Source organism: Berghia stephanieae, chromosome 5 (assembly GCF_034508935.2).
Source record: "Berghia stephanieae isolate SIO BIC M18660-M18661 chromosome 5, UCSD_Bste_1.3, whole genome shotgun sequence".
NCBI classification, from domain to species: Eukaryota; Metazoa; Mollusca; class Gastropoda; order Nudibranchia; family Aeolidiidae; genus Berghia; species Berghia stephanieae.
In genome coordinates, this window is record NC_088364.1 from 76,112,894 (window position 1) to 76,137,855 (window position 24,962).

The window sequence follows — 24,962 nt, forward strand, 5'->3', positions numbered from 1 at the left end:
CCGGATACTGGGATTTCTAAAGGATCTCCTTGAAGATTCCAACACGGATGAAACAACGTTGTCGGAGGATATAACAGTATTAAGTGAGAATAAAGAAATAATTCACTCCAAGAAGCTGTTGAGCACTCTATATGATTCCCGCATTGGATTCAATGGTCTGATGCCCAGCAACGGCGGCCATCGTGGTTCTAAACAAAAAAAAATCTGTACTTTTCATATGTCTTGTTATCAGAATGTGTAAAAGTCAAAACATGGTCAGATTTATAAAGTTTTTTTCCCCTCTAGATACGCTTATAGATAGTATGCAGATGACGCTCAGGCCTTTGTTATTGTTTTTGCCATCCGCGTTTGTGAGTTGTTCTCACTAAACTATATTAACCAGACTACAAAAGTTCATGGTTACACAGAGTTTGTGTGTTGGTCCGTTATACTTCCGGATGGCAGTGTTGCGAACTCCTTGGCCAAGCGCATTCTATCTATATGCTCGAAATATTTCATAAGGGCGTCCGCCATTGTTCCGATAGTTTAGAGCCAGTTACTAGGTTACCATGCGTCATAAAGAGGGAACTGGCGTCACGACTGTTGAAGCGTGTTCACCTCAACCATATCTATCTTTATATCTTCCAACCTACCTATCAACCTATCTATCTATCTATCATTCCATTTTTCTATCCACCCAACCAGCTATCAATTTTCATCTATCTGTCTACTAGTATTCTTGATCTACCGTATCGTCTGCATTGCTCGTATGTGAGTATACTATTTCAACGCGAGTCTCTGGGTGCGTTGTCTGTGTATGTGTAAATGTGTGTAAATGTGTGTATGTGTGTGTGTGTGTGTGTGTTCCGTGCGTGTTTTATATTATGGGCTAGAAGTTAAAGTAACTGGGGTACATCTCGAAATGTAGGTTAGATTAACCATTTATGAAATGAGTTGTCTTATATATCTCACTCACACGAGACTTTACATCGGACACGCGAGGCCTTATCAAGCCCATCAATCAGATGAATAGCGTTCGTGATTTGTCTCTTGCCCATAAAGGCTAATAAATATATCAAATATTATCATATACAAAGCATGGGGATGGTGAGAAAGGCTAGGGAGGTGGGGGAGGGGTGTGAAATTTGGGGCTGATTTCATCTCCAATTAACTGGATTTTCTAGACCGTTTGTACAGTACCGAAACGCCTATTTCATTTTAGCCCAAATACTCGTCAACAGCCGTAACGTCACTTCCTTCCTAATGAAGCTTGGTAACTTAGTAACACTGGCTCTAAACTGTCGGAACAATAGCGGACGCCCGTATGAAATATTTCTCCGGCGAGCATAAAAGCGTATCCAGAGAAAAAAAAAAACGCTATAAATTTGATCATGTTTTGACTTTTACACATTCTGATCACAAGGCATATGAAAAGTTCTAGCCAGCATAAAAAATAAAAAGGAATGATTTTCTTTGTTTAGAACCAAGATGGCTGCCGTTGCCGGGAGGCGTGACATCAGACTATTGAATCGTATTAACTGGATTTGCTAGACTGTTTGTACTGTGGCGAAATGCCTTTTTCATTTTATGGCGAATGTTACACAAACGACCTGTTGGCACAGCTTTATATTCACATATTAATTACACATTAGTTAATTTGTAGTAAAGTAAAAGCAGTCCTTCAGAGTGTGGCCTTCGTAAAGTTATGACCTGATACTGACCAAAAAATGACGTCAAAATGCCAATCTTTTGCCACAAAAGAAAACAAATCGTGAGTTGTATTCAATAGTTCAACCAATGAAATAACTTGATTCTATGAGCTCTACTAACGACAACTCACTAGGCGGTGCAAATTTGGATTTCAGTATCAGGCTATAGATAGTATGCGCTTGTCTAAGAATCTCATAACATTGCCATCCGGAAGTATAACGGACCAAACACAAAATTGTGTGTATCCATGAACTTTTATAGTCGGGAGAATTACTCATAAACATGGATGGCAAAAAAAAAACAATAACAAAGACTTGAGTGACGTCAACATCGAACTATCATTACCCTGGCACTGACCAAAAGATGAAGTCAAAATGCCAGTCTTTGGCCACAAAAGAAAACAAATCGTGAGTTGTATTCAATAGTTCAACCAATGGGACCACTTGTTTCCATGAGCACTACTAACGACAACTCACTTGGCGGTGCAAAAGCCAAATAATGACGTCAAAAGACCAGTCCTTTTGGGTTTCAATGTCAGGCTATAGATAGAATGAAGATGACGTCACTCAAGCCTTTGTTATTGTCTTTTGCCATCCGCGTTTATGAGTAATTCTCACTAAACTGTATTAACCATACTATAAACGTTCATGGTTACACATAGCTTTGTGTGTTGATCCGATATAATTCTGGATGGCAATGTTTTGAGCTTCTTAGCCAAGCGCATACTATCTATATATATATATATATATATATATATATTATATATATATATATATATATATATATATATATATATATATATAGGGTAAAAGAACAATAGCAATTGCTTGCTAACCTTTGTATAGGACTGCACCCCGGATCGATCTCGGTCCTTTTGCTTGTCAAGCGAGTGCTCTACCGAGTCATCGGGGCCTCCACATATTAATAATTAAACGTTGTGTTTGTTATGTTTCATAAAATATAGATACTGCATACGATACATCATAATGATTTTATTTCCATTAACTTGATATACATAATACGACACACCATAAATCACGAAAACAAAAAGTTGTAGAGAGAACGTACGGAGTATCTAAATCCCATAATAATTGATACAACGAAATATTATTTCATTTGTTAACTTTATCCAGCCATAAATCATCCAATATGCATATATTGACATTGTAAGTAATTTTTTATACAGGTAAAAAGACTATAGTTTCACATAGTCATTTTGTATTTTTTAAGATAATGATATTACTGCATACAATACATCATAATCATTTTATTTCGATTACCTTCATATAAATAATACGACAAACCATAAATCACGAAAACCAAAACCTAACAATAAATTGCCTATTTGGGCAATAAAGATTATTATTATTATTATTATTATTATTATTATTATTATTATATTATTATTATTATTATTATTATTATTATTATTATTATATTATTATTATTATTATTATTATTATTATTATTATTATTATTATTATTATTATTATTATTATTATTTCTAGATATGGAATACATAAATCATATTAAATTATCTGATGGACTGCAGCTGTCGTTTGGTTCTGGTTCATTCTTCTAAAGAATTTTACGCAGAGTCAACAGTATATTGGAAATTTTTTAAATGTTAATTTTAAAACGTGGATATGACAATAATAGGGCAGAGAAATCGTGTCGTCACACCTTATTTGCTTCCGGTTCCAAAGCCCATGGAAGGGTGTATGTAGCCAATCATTCCTTCATGAATAGGTTACATAAGGTGGCGGCGTGGCTTACCGGTACATACGGTCTTTGCTTAGTACCCGAAATGTACCGAGTTCCATCACCCGCCTCTGCGCTGTGTGGCCTTGAGTAAATCACCTCACCCTAGCTCAATTTGCGGCGCTGCACTACGGATAACGCCTGGGTTATTCAGTCTTCCTTTAGAATTGACCATAGAGAGAAAGTTTCCCTATGGGATTAATAAAGGGAATCTTATTTATTTATTTATTTATTTATTTTTTTTTATTTATTTATTTATTTATTTATTTATTTATACTTCCCATGAGATTGGAGCCAGTATTTTGACATCACACAATTGTTCCTTATTCACTAACACTCGATGGGGTTGACCCCACCTTTTCAGTATTTAATTTTCCCCCTTAATCGAGAAACGTAGCTATGGTTGCGATGTTGTCGGCTCTGAACTGTGACCGTCTTATAGATAGTATGAAGCTGACGTCACTCAGGTCTTTGATAATGTTTTTTTGCCATCCGCGCTTATGAGTAATTCTCATTAAACTGTATTAACCAGACTATAAACGTTTAAGATTACGCATAGTTTTGTGTGTTGGTCCGTTATACTTCCGGTTGGCAATGTTGTGAACTCCTTGGCCAAGCGCATTCTATCTATTCCATTCTTCTGGTCGAGGTGGACGAACGAATAGTTTGAATAATGGATGGATGGATGAAAGGATCGATGGAAGGATATATGGAATAATGGATGGATGGATGAATGAGTGGGTGGACGAATGGATAAAATAACAAAAGGATGAATGGATGAATGGATGAAATACTGGATAGACGAATGGATAGAAGAATGGATGGATGGAAGAATGAATGGATGGATAGATTGACGAATGGATAAAATATTAGAAGAATGAATGGATGAATGGATAAAAGACTGGATAGACAAATGGATAGAAGAATGGATGGATGGAAGAATGACTGAATGGATTGTTTTGAATGGGTAGATTTGGAGTCCAATATGCAAAAGACAATCAAATATCTTTGAACATGTCTAAAGATGGACAACGAAAATGTGTACACATTTCCCCTGAGGATCTTCATTTCATGATAGATTTAAGTATTTGAAATAGTTTTAGTGAATATTGAATAAATAGTCAGAAAAATAAAATCTCGACTGCGCGGGTTCGATCTCGCTCCCTTTGCGTGTGAAGCGAATGCTCTACCAACTAAGCTAAAGGGACCCCCTTTTTAATACAAATTTTTAAAAAATATGCCTTTTCCGCCACGACTGCATAAGTCATCGTCGCCTTGGCATTGCACGAAGGAATATAGATAACTCATCAAACAAGATGTTTGATGTCAACAGGAATCACCCATGTTTTCCAAGGGTGCAAATTGGGGGTTAGTAATCTTGCTCAAGGAAAAAAAAAAAGAAAGTGCCTGAAGGGGGGGGGGGCTCTAACCCGGGTCCTTTCGGTTCACAGTGCAATGCCTTAACCACTCGGCCACTTCGCTCCCCACAAATGAGGAGAATAAACAAGAAACAAAAGATGAAGACTTTGCATGCCCAGATTTCCCCGACTCTGACATCCGACTTCACACCTCATAAAACATAAGACTAATAAAATGCTGGCATGATCTGAAAAACACAACTCGATCTCCACCTATCAGTATTAAACTAATATGCGTAAAATGAAATCGGAACTTATATCTAAATAAAATATTCGCTTTGTATTTAGACTGACGCCCCCCCCCCCCCCTCCCCACTCCCCACTCCCCTTCCCCCCTTTCCAACTCCTTCTGAAAACTGTAAGAAATCTTGTATCAATAATAGTAAGAGATGAAATGAATAAACAGAACATAATATGTAATGGCATAATGGTATGAAATGAAACAGAACATAATATATATATATATATATATTGCGCGTTTCCACAAATATACCATGATCAATGCGCTTAGCAATGTTTTGTTTTTTTTTTCCCTCAGCGTCCCTTATGGAACCATATTTCCATCCATACAGTACTAGCGTCGCCTATTTGTCGCCACTAATTTTGCGCTAACACTCTTACAATATCCGTCACTACCTATAGCCAAATACACATTCACACCTGAGTCAAATAAGGTAATGCGTGTAAAGTGCCCATTCGGACCCATCATTTTAAAAGTTCTCCGTCACACGTCAGCTAACTAACCATGCTAAACATTGCTTGACTTTTCTGATAAGACGAGATACCAGCTCCCTATGAAGGGACTTACCTACGTGGGTATTAAGCAATAAAAAAGCTCTTTTTTCTATATATTTCTAGATATATAAATAACCATAAAAGTAATGTTTACAATATATTCTAATGTTAAGAACTGGACCAACAAACAAAAAAAAATAATAACAAAACAAAACAAAAAACAACCATCCATACGACATATTCTGCCTATCCATGCCATCCATAATTTATGTAACCCACTTGTAACATTACCCTCATTAATTCGTCATCAATCCTAAGGAGCAAAGCTTTCTGCAATATTATAGTGATATCTATGCATCATCTCTTGTCATATTATATATGGAAATAATGTAATGGACACGACCAAAACATTCAAAATGCTGATGAGATGGCAGTGTGACTTTCTCTCTCTCTCTCTCTCTCTCTCTCTCTCTCTCTCTCTCTCTTTCTTTCTTTCTCTCTCTCTTTCTTTCTCTCTCTCTCTTTCTTTCTTCTCTCTCTCTTCTCTCTCTTTCTTTCTCTCTTTCTCTCTCTCTTTCTCTCTCTCTCTCTCCTCTCTTCTCTCTCTCTCTTTCTTTCTCTCTCTCTACTTTCTCTCTCTCTTTCTCTCTCTCTCGCTCACTCTACTCTCTCTCTTCTATTTATTTTCTCTATCTCCTCTCTTCATCTCTCTCTCTTCCTCTACATCTCTTCTCTTTTCTCTCTCTCTCTCTCTCTCTCTCTTTATTTTTGTATTTCTTTTTTTCTTTCTCTCTCTTTCTCTCTCTTCTCTCTTTCTTCTCCTCTATTCTCTCTCTCTATCCTTTTCTTCCGTATCTTCTATCTATCTTCATCTATCTTCTATCTATCTAATCTATATATCTATCTAACTGCCTCTCTCATTATCTATGTATGTGTTATAGATGAATAGCTGAATGGAGGTGGCAAAAGAAGATGAGAAAGGAGAGAGAGAGAGAGATAGAGAGAGAGAGATAGAGAGAGAGCGAGAGAAAGAAAGAGAGATATGAAGAGTGTGAGATAGAGAAAATAGAGAGAGAGGGGGGTATATATATATATATATATATATATATATATATATAGAGAGAGAGAGAGAGAGAGAGAGAGAGAGAGAGAATACATAGAGAGAGAGATAGATAGATAGATAGATAGAGAGAGAGAGAGAGAGAGAGAGAGAGAGAGAGCAAAGCAGACAGCAGGTGTGAAAATAGAATACAGAAGAAGGGATTGAGTGTTTTCCGGTTTCACTGCACTGGTGCTTCGGAGACAAATACAAATTTGATTGTGGATTCTAAATACATTGGCTTATCGTTCTTGGATTAGGAAATATTAACATAGATAGCATTTATGCAACATCTAGATATGACTGAATATGAAAGTAGTGAAAAGGTAAAAGATAAAATCTTCAAAACGCTAACGAGATTGGAGTGTATGTGGTGCGGCTATGTGGTCTAGTGGTATGACACTCGCTTTCGGATCGGAATGTCTTGGGTTCGAGCCTCGCTCGGTGCATGAGTCCTTGGAAAAGGCTCTTTATCACATTCTCTCATCGTACTCAGGTGTAAAATGAGTACCTGGTCGTTAACGGCGTTGTCCGTTGTCCGAAAAAAATTGTAACATCGCTTAACACGCGTCATGCCCCGTCCTAAATGCTAAATGTTGCTGTTCGCCTGGACCCCTTGTAAAGCTCATTCAGTGGATATTGCGCTATATAAAAGCTCAATTTTGATTTATTTATTTTTAAAAATATTATAGCATCTATGCAACATCTATGACTGGATATGAAAGTAATGCAAAGGTAAAAGATAAAATCTTCAAAACGCTAACGAGATGCCATAGTAGAAAACGGTAGGGGCTGCCTGAAGTCGGTGATCGTGAAAATACTAACGAAAGAGTGAAAATGGAAAAATGGCTTCGTATGGGAACAAAACAGACAATGGACGTTTCAGGTACAAACCCTTCGTCAGCACAACAATAAACAAATAAACGTGGAAAACAAATAAAATAAAATGAAAAATAACTTGTATCGTCTGTACTCAATTTTATTTGTTTTCCACGTTTATTTGTGTATTGGTGTGCTGACGAAGGGTTTGTACCCGAAACGTCCATTGTCTGTTTTGTTCCCATATGAAACCAACGAGATTGCATGCAGTGTATGTTTATATGTATACGACGTGTCTTTGTAAATTTGTGTATGTAAATGTGTGTATGTAAATGTGTGTGTGTGTGTGTATGTGTGTGTGTGTATGTGTGATTATGTGTGTTTTTCTGAAGAAAAATGGGAGAGTGATTGAAAAGGAGAGATAAAAAAAGAGATGGATAGAGAGAGGGTTAAACTAAAATAGATTAATGAATCACCCAATAACAAACCCGGGAGGACTTAGACGTTAAAATCTTATTTAATTTTGCAAAATATGACACTTTGGTTAACTCTTAAAAGTTTATAGATAGTATGCAGATGACGTCACTCAGGCCTTTGTTATTGTTTTTGCCATCCGCGTTTGTGAGTTGTTCTCACTAAACTGTTTAAACCAGACTATAAAAGTTCATGGTTACACAGAGTTTTGTGTGTTGGTCCGTTATACTTCCGGATGGCAATGTTGTGAACTCCTTGGCCAAGCGCATACGATCTATATCTGACAATTGATACATACGCCAGCCTTATATTATAACGTAACGACACACAAAACTATGTGTAACCTTAAACGTTTATAGCCTGTTCGATATAATCTAGTGAGAACGAATCACTAAAATGGCTGTCTGATAACAATAATAAAGAGGTGATTGACCTCAATTTCGTCTCTTTTATAGATAGTATGCACTTGGCTAAAAAGCTCATACATTGCCATCCGGAAGTATAACGGACCAACACACAAAACTGTGTGTATCGATGAACGTTTATAGTCAGGTTAATACAGTTTAGTGAGAATTACTCATAAACGTGGATGGCAAAAAGCAATAACAAAGACCTGAGTGACGTTATCTTCGAACTATCTATAGATAGTATGCGCTTGGCTAAGGATTTCAGTTCACAACATTGCCATCCAGAAGTATAACGGACCAACACACAGAACTGTGTGTAACCATAATCGTTCATAGTAAGGTTAATACAATTTAGTGAGAAATACTCATAAACGCGGATGGCAAAAAACAATAACAAAGACCTGAGTGACGTCATCTTTGAACTATCTATATGAAAAAAAGATAGCTGGTCAATATGTTAAAAAAGGCGTTTTGTTCGCGTAATAAGAAGTCTTAGGATAATAACATGTCTGATTACACCACGTTAAACAAAGGTGATGACGTTCTTTACAACTGAACTAACTCCACAATTTAATAGGTCTATCCACATCAATAATACAGTATAATATATAATAGTAATAGCGATTATAAAATCTACCTTGACATAATCTGTCAACAAGTGTTTTGTCAATGCTAAATAGTGTTATCCATTCAAATCCTGGAGGCAAGATGGCGGCTTTTTGGGCATATATACCGTGGCCTTCTTAAAGTTATGGCCTGATACTGACCAAAAAATGACGTCAAAATGCCAGTCTTTTGCCATAAAAGAAAGCAAATCGTGAGTTGTATTCAATAGTTCAACCAATGAAATAACTTGTTTCCATGAGCTCTACTAACGACAACTCACTAGGCGGTGCAAAAACCAAATAATGACGTCAAACTGCCAGTCTTTTTGGATTTCAGTATCAGGCTATAACATAACGATGGCTACGCATATAGATAGAATGCGCTTGGCCAAGGAGTTCACAACATTGCCATCCGGAAGTAGAACGGACCAACACACAAACTCTGTGAAACCATGAACTTTTATAGTCTGGTTAATACAGTTTAGTGAGAACAACTCACAAACGCGGATGGCAAAAACAATAACAAAGCCCTGAGTGACGTCATCTGCATACTATCTATAGATAGTATGCAGTTGACGTCACTCAGGTCTTTGTTATTATTTTTTGCCATCCACGTTTATGAGTTGTTCTCACTAAATTGTATGAACCAGACTATAAACATTCAAGGTTACACACAGTTTTGTGTGTTGGTCCGTTATACTTCCGGATGGCAATATTATGAGCTTCTTAGCCAAGCGCATACTATCTATACTCAGAAGAGATGTAAATATAGATAGTTCATAGATGACGTCACTCAGGTCTTTGTTATTGTTTTTTTTTGCAATCCGCGTTTATGAGTAATGCTCACTGAACAGTATTAACCAGACTATAAACGTGAATGCTACACACAGTTTTGTGTGTTGGTCCGTTATACTTCCGGATGGCAATGTTATGAGCTTCTTTGCCAAGCGCATACTATCTATACCAGCTAAAAAAGCCATGAATACTTTTTTTCACCCCATCTGGACACAAGAAATATCAAGGTAGACCACAAACGTCAATTAACCGGTAGATAACCACGCCTCTCGGACAATCGTCATAATGTAAACAATGGCAGTGATTGGTAGACACAGCAAACTACACAGGTTTTACTATAGTTGGTATGTGTTAAGTAAAATACCCACTGTTCTACCTCTTGATCAGTAGAATCAACACAGAAAACTATGTGTAAACTTAAACGTTTATAATATGATAGAGAAAATCGTGTGATAACTAGTCACCCATTTGTCGATATAAAAACAATAACAACGATCAGATGGAGGTCGAATTAGTTCACGTTATTGTTTATAAACAACCAACTATGTTTGTCAGAGCACGTGTGAAGGTGTGTCACAAATTCCATGTTTTGATTGGTCAAAAATCTACTGGTTAATTCACACTGTCCTCAAAAGATAGTATGCGCTTGGCTAAGAGGCTCATAACATTGCCATCTGGAAGTATAACGGACCAACACACAAAACTGTGTGTATCCATAGTCAGGTTTATACAGTTTAGTGAGCATTACTCATAAACGCGGATGGCAAAAAACGATAACAAAGACATGGGTGACGTCAAGTAAGAACTATCTTTAGAAACCTAAAACGCCTTCAAAGTAACAAAGTAGTATTAAAATCAAAGGAAGACCTTACGAAATTAGCATCCACAGCAAAAGACCGTGAACAATGGAATTAATTGACACAGATGATTAGGGAGGCAGCCGAGGCGTCCCGATCGGATGATTAGGAAGCGAAAGACCTTAAGTCAGTCAAATAGTGTTAAGATAATAACGTTAAACCACAAACTGGATCCACAATGAAATGTTATAAAGGTGATTATATTATAATCTTTCTACACATCTCCCTGTTCACTTACATAAATGTAAATCAATCAATAGTCTGTTAGAAACGACAGTTGGTGTGACTCATCGTTCGTTTGATATGTCATTGAATCTTAATTATGTATGTAAATGAACCGTGACTTTTTACGAAATATATGTGACCTCTCGCCTCAAAGCGGTACTATGTCGGGATGCTTAAAGTAATGAAAATTGAATTTATAACCAAGAATATAAAGAATTAATAAACAATTAAATAAATTCCCCTTATTTATCCTTAAGGGAAGAATTTTTTTTAGGATCTATTCCAAGGTAAAACTGGAATAACCCAGGCGTCAGCCGCAGTGCGGCGCCGCAAAGTGAGCTAAGGCTAGGTGACTTGCTCAACACGGCCACACATCGCGACGGGTAGTCGAACTCTGTACCTTTCGGGTACGAAGCAAAGACCAAACCACTGAGCCACGCTGTCTTCAAGTCTTGCCATGACTTAATAATTAATAATATGTGTTATTTAGGAGACAAAGTATTGAATTTTTAGAGTGCTAAAAATGCAAAGATTTTATTTCATTGTCTCTATCCGTTCAGCTAAATTTGACTGTTAAGCGATATTACAATTTTTTTCCGGACAAAGACAACGCTGTTAACGACCAGTTATTCATTTCACACCCTTAGTACGGTGAGAGAATGTGAGTAAAGAGCCTCTTCTAAGTACTCAACTATGCGCCGAGCGCGAGGCTCGAACACAGGACCTTCCGATCCGAAAGCGAGTGTCATACCACAAGACCACATAGCCGCACAATTTATTCAAATGAAGATATTATCATTATATAGATAGATCAAAGATGACGTCACTCCGGCCTTTGTTGTTTTGGTTTGTTTTTTGTTTTTTTGCCATCCGCGTTTATGAGTAATTCTCAGTAAACTGTATTAACCAGACTATATACGTTTAAGGTTACACATCGTTTTGTGTGTTGGTCCGTTATACTTCCGTATGGCAATGTTATGAGTTTCTCAGCCAAGCGCATACGATCTATATAAATACTCGACGTCTAGCTAGCTTGATTCACGTAATGATAAATTCATTGTAATGAATGCACAATGTTGTGACAATTGTAGAGATAGAATGCGCTTGGCCAAGGAGTTCACAACATTGCCATCCGGAAGTATAACGGACCACACAAACTCTGTGTAACCATGAACTTTTATAGATAGTTCGAAGATGACGTCACTCAGGCCTTTATTATTGTTTTTGCCATCCGCGTTTGTGAGTTGTTCTCACTAAACTGTATTAACCAGACAATAAAAGTTCATGGTTACACAGAGTTTGTGTGTTTGTCCGTTATACTTCCGGATGGCAATGTTGTGAACTCCTTGGCCAAGCGCATTCTATCTATAGTCTGGTTAATACAGTTTAGTGAGAACAACTCACAAACAATAACAAAGGCCTGAGTGACGTCATCTGCATACTATCTATCCCTAACAGATGAGTCGTGATAATATGATCTCGTTCATGAGTTATGACACCAACGTTACATTGACACTGTGGCAAAACAATAAATAAATCACTTTTTAAAAAACATTTCAGCTCTTAAACAGTCTCGGGTTTGGTATTTTTACCACGTTAGTCATCCTTCAGCGCCATTTATTGGCCTATGATAATAGTCATTGAGCGCCGTTTGGTACTTGGAGACGGAGCTTATCCGTCGCCTTCGTAAAGTTATAGCCTGATACTGACCAAAAAATGACGTCAAACTGCCAGTCCTTTTGTCACAAAAGAAAACAAATCGTGAGTTGTATTCAATAGTTCAACCAAGGAAATAACTTGTTTCCATGAGCTCTACTAACGACAACTCACTCCTTTTGGGTTTCAGTGTCCGTAGCCATCGTTATGTTATAGCATGATACTGAAATCCAAAAGGTTTTTGCACCGCCTAGTAGTTGTCGTTAGTAGAGCTCAAGAAAACAAGTTATTTCATTGGTTGAACTATTGAATACAACTCACGAATTGTTTTCTTTTGAGGCAAAAGACTGGCATTTTGACGGCATGTTTTGGTCAGTGTCAGGCTATATAAGTTAACGAAGGCCACGGTTTATCCCGGTTTCTTTAGACTATCACTTGTTATCTTTCTAAATGTTATCACCATCATAATCAACACGAACAGCATAATCGTAGTGTGGTAGCAGACAGTGGAATACTCTTCAACAGTCGTTACGTCACTTCCTTCCTAATGTCGCATGGTAACTTAGTAACACGAGACGTATGAAATATTTCCCCGGCGAGCATAACAGAGTATCCAGAGGATAAAAAAAAAACACATAAATCTGATCGTGTTTGACTTTTACACATTCTGATCACATGACATATGAAAAGTTCTAGCCTGCATGAAGAATAAAAAGTAATGATTTTCTTTCTTTAGAACCAAGATGGCCGCCGTTGCCAGGCGGCATGACATCAGACTACTGAATCCAAATCCCCAGACTGCACCTGCCCGAAATGAAAGAAATGTTTCGTGAACCAATGGAATTGACAATTTTTTTTGTGCTATCACAGGAAATGAGAGGTTTAAGGCAATATCGTTTTTTCCCAATCTGCTCACTTCGGGCAATATGGGGGATGCCTGTTGACATCAGACGACCGTTCGCTGGATTATCTGTATTATTCCGTCATGTAATGCGGAACGGCGTGAGTTTGTTTTGTTTTGTTTTTTCTTGGATTTTTCATTCAACGTTGTCTAGAGCAGTGTTTTGTACACACCATTTCCTATTTTCTTTTTGTCGCACAAAACTGCCTAAGGGCGAATCCACACCGGAGACGTGACTCCGACGACGCGACACTGCTGCCCGTCCTCTGCCGTCTTCCGGATAAAGACGTTGGGCGCGGACAAAATACTAAAAATAAGAGATGAGCCGCTAGACCTAGATACCCATACCAAGCTCGAAAATAATAAAGCGACAGAGGACGGCGGGTGGGTGCTTGGTAGGTACGGATAGGTCTTGGGCTCTCCTCTTTATTATTAGTATAGATAGTATGCATTTGGATAAGAAGCTCACAACATTGCCATCACAAAAACTAACGGCCCAACACACAAAACTCTGTGTAACCCTGAACGTTGATTGTCTGGTTAAGACAGTTTAGTGAGAATTACTCATAAACGCGGGTTACAAAAAGCAATAACGAAAAACCTGAGTGACGTCAATTTCATTCTATCTATTGTGTCCGTGCCCGACGTCTTTATCCGGAAGACGGCAGAGGACGGCAGAGGACGGGCAGCAGTGTGACGTCGTCGGAGTCACGTCTCCGGTGTGGATTCGCCCTTAGGCAGTTTTGTGCGGTAAAATAGGAAATGGTGTGTGTGAAACACGGCTCAAGACAACGTTGAATGAAAAATCCAAGAACAAAAAAAAACCCACGCCGTGCTGCATTACACGGCAGAGGACGGCGGGTGGGTGCTTGGTGGTAGGGCTAGCGGCTCTCCTCTTTATTCTTAGTATTGTGCCCGTGGCCGACGTCTTTATCCGGAAGACGGCAGAGGACGGCAGCAGTCCGCGTCGTTGGAGTCACGTTTCCGGTGTGGGATAGCCCTAAGATGGTCTCTATTGATTTTCTATCCCAAGGTACCATTAGACAAGAAGTGGTAGAAAAACCCTTTCCGCTTCCAGATAATCCGGCCTGGCCACGGGACCTTAGCGTCCATCTGATCCCCGAGAACGTTTTCAGTGAGACCCGCTAATTCTGGGTTAACACAGATTTCAGTCAGTAACCTCTAACGGACTGTGCTGTCGAAAACTTAATAATAATAATAATAATAATAATAATAATAATAATAATATAATAATAATAATAATAATAATAATAATAATAATAATATTAATAGAGCATTTATATAGCGCAATATTCACTAAACGTGCTAAAAGCACTTTACAAGGAGTCCCTGGGCAATAGCAACACTTAACATGTAGGACCAGACATGAGGCCTGTTAGGCGATATAACAATTATTTCGGACAGAGACGACGCTGTTAACCTGAGCACGGTGAGAGAAAGTGAGTAAAAAAGAGCGTTTCCCAAGGGCTCAACTATGCGCCGAGCGAGGCTCGAACCCAAGACCTTGGGGTCCGAAAGCGAGTGTCATACGACTAGGCCACATTGCCGCACAAGAAGAATGAAGGATAAGGATGCAGGTATTGGTGCAAGATAAACATCTGAAAATGTCTTTTGTCTGGCACTGTTTTCATACATCGATCGCTTTCCAGAAAATAAAAATCGTGAACGGATACGGATTCAACTATATTTGCTGGTGATGATGATGATGATGATGATGATGATGATGATGATGATGATGATGATGATGATGATGATGATGATGATATGGGTGATGATGATATGGGTGATGATATGGGTGATGATGATATGGGTGGTGATAATGATGATGATGATGATGATATGGGTGATGATGATGATGATGATGATGATGATGATGATGATGATGATGATGATGATGATGATGATGATGATGATGATGATGATATGGGTGATGATGATGATGGTGATGATGATGATGATGATGATGATGATGATGATGATGATGATGATGATGATGATGATGATGGTGATGATGATGGTGATGATGATGATGATAATAATGATGATGATGATGATAATGATAATAATGATGATGATGATGATGATGATGATGATGATGATAATAATGATGATGATGATGATAATGATAATAATGATGATGATGATGATGATGATGATGATGATGATGATGATGATGATGATGATGATGATAATAAAGATGATGATGATGATAATGATAATAATGATGATGATGATGATGATGATGATGATGATGATGATGATGATGATGATGATGATGATGATGATGATGATGATGATGATAATGCTGATGCTGATAATGATGATGATGATGATAATGATGATGATGAGGCTGATGATGATTACGATGATGATAATGATAATGATGATGATTATGAAGACGAAAATGATAAAGAAAATGACAAACATGATGACGAGACAGTGATGATATATTGATGATTTTTAACGATGATTTCTAATTGTCTGTTTAACTCGCGAAAACATTTTATAATAACAAAAGGAATCTCGACATAATTACAGTAAAGCGATTCATTTTCACAAAACCTAAAAGGTTAATTATAAGAGTTTTGAAATTAGATGAAAATAAATTCATCATTCTCATCTCATTAGCTGTAAATGTCAATTTTGTCTCAACTTTGTAAACTAGACGCAAAGGCTTTGATTGGAAGTTGTTTTATGTGAAACAAAACAACTTAAATGTGACGCATCACCTCCTATTGGTATTGCCGCAGGGCTGAATAAGGTTTTGAAAAAGTGACTTCAAACATAATTTTTTAAAACTTGACATGAATATAACGCAATATATACAAAACGTATTCAAAGCGCTTTACAAGGGGTCCTTTGTCAACAGAGACAATTAACATGAAGGACTAGACATAACACCTGTTAAATAATATTATTTTGAAGATCCCTGTAAAAGTCTCCCCGGTCTACAGGATCAACCAAGAAAATACTGGGTAGCTGCACATAGACTACGGTCAAATCATACAAGAATATATATACATATATATATATATATATATATATATATATATATATATATATATATATATATATATATATATATATATATAATTGATGGATGTCCTGTAGTTCTGACAGTGCTCAAGAAAGTAACAATTCAGAGCATTATCTCACATTTTGTTCAATACAGCCGTTTCGACACTCCAGGCGTCTCTTCAGTTGTGCGATGCGATCTTCTTTGATGGAGGGTAGATCCGTGGTCATGGTGTCGTGCGTGAAGGCGCCTAAATCTAAATGCGCACTGTGCGCTAATGGGTGTGCATGGGTTTATGTATGCTTTTTTTGTTTGTTTGTTTGTTTGTTTTTGTTGGGAGTTTTTTTTTCATTTTTGTTGTTGTTATATATTTTAAAAAAAAATTTTTTTCCTTTTTTTTTATGTGAAGACATGTGCAGACACTCAAACAAACTCAATTAATAGCACAAAATAACCACACTCCTTCCTAAGACCCCCCCCCCCCCCCCCTTCCAAAATATACGTCCACTTTTTCTCCCCTGGGTTATCCCAGTCTTCCCTTGGAATAGTTCTTAGAGACAAATTTCCCCTATGTGATGAATGAAGGGAGATTTAGTTGCCGGCTACATGAATGAATAGCTTCGTAACTTTCCGACTACCTACACGTATTCATGAATACTTCTGAACAAAGAGAAAATGACGGGGGGAAAATCACAAAATCAAATTTTTCTCTGATGCTTTCAGAGCAAGTATTTTGAAAGTTGGTACAGCATGAACCAGCGGACAGCATATTTTCTTGAACAAGACTGAAAAATGGAACAATTTTACAACCAAATGTAACTTTTACCATAATTTTGATATCGGTCGACAGGAAACACCGGATCTGTAATATTGAAGCTCAACATCAGATCAAAAATATTTAAACACAGAGCAGTACTCATACACCGGATCCAGTTTCCGGATACCAAAGTAGTCGGCCGGTAACCAGAGCGGGAGGTCACGAGATAAGAAAGATCAAACTATTTTCCTTATCTTTATCACCTCGATTTATGTCAGATTAGCGATTGATATTTAATCGAGAGATCAAAATGTTGTACATAATGTTTTCCTAATGATTAATATAGTGATATTTGATTTCTATCAAATGATTATTGTAGCCAAGACTCTTTCGTGGTGTTTTTATTAAATAATTACGAATATATTAGAACCTTTTGGATAATTGATCGCTTCAAATATAAAAATAATATTAGATCTTGGCCCATTTACTAAAATATTTTGGACGGTTCAAAAGTCTTCATGAATACTTTGAATCCGGGATGCAAATTGCCGACTCCTACTATTCGCTGCTTGTTATCGGTTGATCTGGGATTCATTCATAATTCGCCAAAGCCTACTTCTCACCCATTTATATATATATATATATATATATATATATATATATATATATATATATATATATATATGTATATATATATATATAAATAGTTTATAAATAGCTACTTTATCAAAAAGTTGAGCACTATTATTTCATGGTTTTTGCTTTTATTATATATATATATATATATATATATATATATATATATATATATATATATATATATATATATATACATATATATATACATATATACATATATAAATATATATATATATATATATATATATATATATACTTCCTGATGAGAGCGCATGCTCGAAACAATATTGTAGATGTTGATCATAATTATACTTGAAATATTTTATATATACATATATATATGTATATATATATATATATATATATATATATATTATTATTATTATTATCATTATTATTATTATTATTATTATTACTATTACTATTACTATTATTATTATTATTATTATTATTATTATTATTATTATTATTATTATTATTATTACTATTATTATTATTATTATTATTATCATTATTATTATTATTATTATTATTATTATTATTATTATTATTATTATTATATATTATTATTATTATTATTATCATTATTATTATTATTATTATTATTATTATTATTATTATTATTATTATTATATTATTATTATTATTGATTTTAAACGATGTTTAAAGACTGTTGATTTACTGGGACGGAATACTATAATATAGTTTAAACAGACCAAAACTGGACCGTCGCGATGGATGAGAACTGCAAAGAATTGCGTTAATAAAACCAATAAAACAAACCAGGGCGTAATGTGTCCTGATTTACAACCCGGTGTCGGTAATCCGGCTATCAAGCAAGTCTTCCAGAGTGCTCCCAGTGGAATAGAACCGATAGGGATGAGAGATATTGCCGTTGGTCTGTCAGATTTAATGACACCAACCAAAGTAACACTTTGGACGAGATAGGGTAATGAAGAGAAAATTGCCCATGAGCTGTTGTTACAAATTGCAATTTTAGCCGAGATTAAAACTGGGCCACGCGTCAATTGTGTTTTCAATCGTCGAACAATTTCAATTTGTGTAGGTCTTTTTTTTCTTTTTTTTCTTTTGGTGATGTTTTTGTCATTTGAATTTCGGAAATAACGGGGTTGGTTTTTCATTTCAGATTTATCGAAGTCATATATTATGAAAAGGGCTGAAAAACAACTCCAGGTTTCGTTGACTGTTTACGGGTTGAAATGTGAGGTCAGAAGTTAGAACATATTCTCGCGAGATGGTTGGAAAAACGCCACTACCACAATATCTCATTCATCTGTAGTGTTTCAATCATCCTGTTTTGCTGATAAAGGGGAAACCCGAAAATTCCATTTCATATGTTTTCGTATATTAAATTGAAGCTTACATTCAATTTAAAATTGTTATTTATTTCTTCGAGCTTCGAGCAACACCTTTTATCACATTGCTGTGTAAAACATCGATTTTTCATTGAAACGACGATAATAGATAAATAATCCAAAATTTTGTGTTCAGTGGTTTTCCATAGATTTTTATCTATGGCATAAATAGATGCTCAATGGAGATCTCTTTGCATACACAAATGAAGATAATAAATCCATCCTTATGCAAAGATTGCATAGCGTCACTGATGATGTGTCATTTATTATAACTTGTTTTCTCCTTTATATTTACCAATTCAATGCTGTTCTCTGGAAAGACAGGTATTTAAAAAATTGACCAGAAAAATCATCCTTGAAATAACGATCGATTGAAATGAACCTCACCTGTGCAAAAAAAAAATAGATAAGTCTCAAACCTGGGATCCTTTGATCGAAATTTGAAGGACGATATTTCTGACCAAATTATTAAATACACAATCTTCCAAGGTACGACAGATAACTGGTTGACTCACTCAACCCTAACACCGACTATATCCGAAGTTCACACGAGTTACTTTTACCCCATGGCTGTATATTGCATTTTTCTGAGACAAATTACAGGCGTGGTATCGAAGCTAATGTTTTTAGTTTATACATGTTAGTGATAGTTGAATAAAACTATCTATGTACATACTCATTTTTAATATATTTTTTTCCAATCATGAAAAGTATCAAAAATCTCTAGGATTGAGTGAGTTGACGACAACGGTCTTAATCACACGATGTATAATAACGATAAAGTAGCCTTCATTAGCAATATATATATATATATATATATATATATATATATATATATATATATATATATATATATATATTTAACCCTCTCCTTACCACCTGCAGCAAAGTCGTCACATTTGTTACGACACAATAATATACATTTTTTCTTATTCAGATTTATTTTGTACATTGCAATCTTTGAAGAATATCTTTATTTAATTAATAAGAACATAAAGTTGTTTTGAAGACATCTGGTTTGAATTTTTAAAATCAATTTTCCTGCTGGGTAAACCTGACATTTTGGGAAATACTGAAAATTATCGGTAAAGAGAGAGTTTATAAGCAAAGCAAAATAAGAAAAAAACTAAACTAAACAAAACAAACAACAACAAAAAACAAAACAAAAAAAAAAAAAAACAAACAACAGTGCAAACGGGTGGTATATCAAACTTCAAATATTTCCCATTTTAATTCACTCAATCCTAGAGATTTTTGCTTCTTTCCAAAATTGGAGAAAAAAGTGTATCAAACATGAGCATGTGTATAGATATTCTTATTCAACTAAAAACTAAAAACATTAGCTTTGATACTACACCTATAATTTGTCTCATAAAAATGTAATAAATAGACATGGGGTAAAAGTAACCCAGGTAAACTACGGATATAGTCGTTTTTAGGGTTGAGTGAGTTAATGTTCCTAGCAATCTATTTTGTTTTTGTTTTTTCAGAGCATTATTTTTGTGAAACAAGATACTTGTTTATAGATATCAAATTATTTCACAGCGTTGAGACTTTAAAAGCACTTATAGCAACGTGATTCATTTCTAATAGGATTGAATAGTCTGATGTCACGTTCGCACAGCACCGAGCAGCTTGGTTCTAAACAAAGAAAATCGGTACTATTTATTCATCATGCTGGCTAGAACATTTTCACGTGTCATGTAATCAGAATCTATAAAAGTCAAAACATAATCAGATTTATAATGTTTTTCTCCTCTGGATACACTTTTATGCTTGTTGGAGAAGTATTTCATTAGGGCGTCCGCCATTATTCCGATAGTTTAGAAGCAGTTACTATGTTACCATGCGTCATAATGAGGGAAGTGACGTCACGATTGTTGAATCCTATTGGTTACCTTATCTATTCCTTCTTCTTCTTTTTCTTCTTCTTCGTCTTGTGGAAACCTCCAATATTGTCGTGGATCACTCCACAGTTTGTAGTGTTTTACATTTTAAACTTGCTAAAACTCTGCACATAATACTAATTTGAAAAAAAAACACATAGATTAAAAAGTCACGTTGTGAACTCTAGCAACCGCGTGAAGGCATGTTGACAACCGTTTTCAGCCACGTTAGCTGGGAGGCTATTCCACAGTAGGGCAGTTGAAGGGAAAAACGAATATCGGTGGGCGTCTGTTTTTGATGTTGGGGTGGTTACTCTTGCTGTGTGTCCCCTCATTGTTCTTGTGTCGATATTTTTTATGTCGTTTGGAAGTTTAAGGCACGAATTTTTGTAGTAGATCTTGTGGAACAATTTAAGTTTATCTATCTTTCTTCTCTTTTCCAGAGGTTCAAGGCCAATCCGTTGTGATATTTCAGACGCACTTGAAAAAGGATCGAATGTGTTTGTGATGCGTCTTGCTGTTTTTCTTTGGATGTTTTCTAAGGTGTCGATGTTTTTCTTTGTATATGGGTCCCAAATTGAGCTGCCGTACTCCAAAATTGGTCTAACAATAGTTTTAAAAGCAAGGGTTTGAGTTGTGATTGGGCATCTTTTTAAATTGCGGGTGATGTAAGCGCTTGTTTGATTTGCCTTTGAAGCCAGGTGACATATGTGGTCATTCCATTTGAGGTTTTTAGCAAACTCAATGCCAAGGTATTTTGCTGTCTTTACATGTTCCAGGTTTTGACCATGAAGTTGGTATTCAAATGTAATAGGTGCTTTCTTATTTGTGATGGTTAGAACATTGCACTTTGATACGTTAAATTCCATTTGATTTATTGCTTCCCATTCTTGTAATTTAGCTAGATCGTCATTTAGTGTTTTGCAGTCGTCTGTTGTTCTTATCTGATTATATTATGCTGTGTCGTCAGCAAAGAGGCGCACTTTTGACCTTATACCTCGTGGAAGATCATTTATGTACACTAAAAATAGGACGGGCCCAAGGACTGAGCCCTGAGGTACGCCCGATGTCACCATCCCGATAGTGGAAGTCTCGCCGTCGACAAGAACTCCTTTATTTTATTTTTCTATGCGCAAAATCATGACCTTTTTATCGTTACACGTTAATATCGTAGATATGATCACAAATAAATAAAAAATTAATTATGTGTGTTTGAAAAATAACTGTAATTTCTCTCCCTTTATATGATACTGTATCTAAATTATATTCTTATTGGTGCTATGCGTTTAGGAAAATACTCACAACATCCGTTCGCGATATATCTAGCAACACACACAACCATGAACCGTTTAACCCTCTCCTTACCAGCCAATTTCAGGATTTTCCCCAAAACTTCACACCCAACTAACACAAAAATATATTTTTTATCATTCAGACATAATAGCAGTAAAGTTCTTGTGATACATAATTTCTCTAGAGAAAATATGCTCTACAACACACTGTTCATTTTCTTTAAATGTTATGATGTACAAAAGAAATTTGAATAAGAGAAATGTTGGTTGTATCGTAACGAATGTGACGATTTTCCTATAGACAGTATGCGCTTGGCTAAGAAGCTCATAACATTGCCATCCGGAAGTATAACGGACCAACACACAAAACTGTGTGTATCCATGAACGTTTATAGTCAGGTTAATACAGTTTAGTGAGCATTACTCATAAACGCGGATGGCAAAAAACAATAACAAAGACCTGAGTGACGTCAACTAAGAACTATCTATTGTTGGTAAGGGGACGGTTAACGTGTATTCTCCGATTGGTCCAATTTAGTGAGAACTAATCATTAAAATGGCTCTCTAAAAGCAATAAGGCAGAGCGGAGTGACGGCGACTTCGTTCTACCCCTTCATCGCGAAGCCATTGTTAACTTATAGATAGTATGCAGATGACGTCACTCAGGCCTTTGTTATTGTTTTTGCCATCCGCGTTTGTGAGTGATTCTCACTGAACTGTATTAACCTGACTATAAAAGTTCATGGCTACACACAGTTTTGTGTGTTGGACCGTTATACTTCCGGACGGCAATGTTATGAGCTTCTTAGCCAAGCGCATACTATCGATTGATAGTTCGACGTCAATCATGTCTTTGATATTGATTTTTGCCATCCGCGTTTATGAGTACTTCTCACTAAACTGTTTTAACCAGACTATAAATAGAATGCGCTTGGCCAAGGAGTTCACAACATTGCCATCCGGAAGTATAACGGACCAACACACAAACTCCGTGTAACCATGAACTTTTATAGTCTGGTTAATGCAGTTTAGTGAGAACAACTCACAAACGCGGATGGCAAAAACAATAACAAAGGCCTGAGTGACGTCATCTGCATACTATCTATAAACCTTCAGGGTTACACACAGTTTTGTGTTATGGCCAGTTTTACTTCTGGATGGCAATGTTGTGAACTTCTTAGCCAAACGCATACTATCTATAGCCTGACACTGACCAAAAAATGACGTCAAAATGCCTGTCTTTGGACACAAAAGAAAACAAATCGTGAGTTGTATTCAATAGATCAACCAATGAAATGACTTGTTTCCATGAGCTCTACTAACGACAACTCACTAGACGCTACACAAACCTAAAAAAAGACCTCAAACTGCCAGCCCTAGAGGGTTCTTGTGTCAGGCTATAGATAGAATGCTCTTGGCCAAGGAGTTCACAACATTGCCATCCGGAAGTATAACGGACCAACTCGCAAACTTTGTGTAACCATGAACTTTTATAGTCTGGTTAATACTGTTTAGTGAGAACAACTCACAAACGCGGATGGCAAAAACAATAACAAAGGCCTGAGTGACGTCATCTTCGAACTATCTATAGACAGTTCGAAGTTGACGTCACTCAAGCCTTTGTTATTGTATTTTGCCATCCGCGTTTGTCAGTGATTCTCACTAAATTTTATTAACCAGACCATAAAAGTTCATGGTTTCACCCAGTTTTGTGTGTTGGTCCATTATACGTCCGGATGGCAATGTTTTGAGCTTTTTAACCAAGCGCATACTATCTATATGTTAACGATGGCTACGTTCATAGGCAACACCATGGAAACGAGACTCCAGAGACTCGACGTACACAACTCCTGAAGACAATTAGACAAAGATCCCAACTGGACAAATTTTGACATACGATTTTTCTAGATCACAGCATTTAACTGGTTAGAATCTGGCGTAAACAAATGGCGTTGTAACAAACGAAGATATTGGCGGATTTTCCCAATTACTTGCAAAGAATGAAAAGCTATGATTAGTATCGGTTACATAAATGCCATCTCAACTACGCAATAGACCCGACTGGTTGATTTAGTATCCATTCAAATACACATAAAGTAGTCCGCCATTTCTAGTGTGTTATCCTACGAAACGCACTTTTAACATTTGCACACAACGCCCTTCATTCAAATATTGATTGATTAAAATTACCTTCAAATTACCTTTGTCAACAACAACAAAAAACTTCTCAAATCTGTGACTTCATTCAATCGATTACAATTACCAGCAATTTGTCAAAAACACTCAAACATGTCACTTCAATCGAATAAGATTACCCTTAACTTGTCAAAAACTCTCAAAAACGTCACTTCAATCGAATAAGATTACCCTTAACTTGTCAAAAACTCTCAAATCTGTCATTTCAATCGAATAAGATTACCCTTAACTTGCCAAAAACTCTCAAATCTGTCAATTCAATCAATAAAATTACCCTTAACGTGTCAAAAACTCTCAAATCTGTAACTTCAATCAATAAGATTACCCTTAACTTGTCA

The 24,962-nt window shown here is 36.2% G+C and overlaps 1 protein-coding gene across 4 annotated transcripts in view; it reads right to left on the minus strand.

The window, feature by feature from the left end:
• The window catches only part of LOC144973622 (uncharacterized), a 459,437-nt gene that overhangs the window by 90,377 nt on the left and 344,098 nt on the right, over positions 1 to 24,962 (minus strand). The window contains exon 1 of one of the 4 annotated variants that reach the window (XR_013645603.1): positions 10,675 to 10,905. The exons of 2 other annotated variants lie outside the window; for them this stretch is intronic. The gene's annotated coding sequence lies outside the window, so the exon portion shown is untranslated. Of the gene's footprint in view, positions 1 to 10,674; positions 10,906 to 24,962 lie in introns of those variants that run through there. One more of the 4 variants, XM_078916285.1, reaches the window with a different exon arrangement.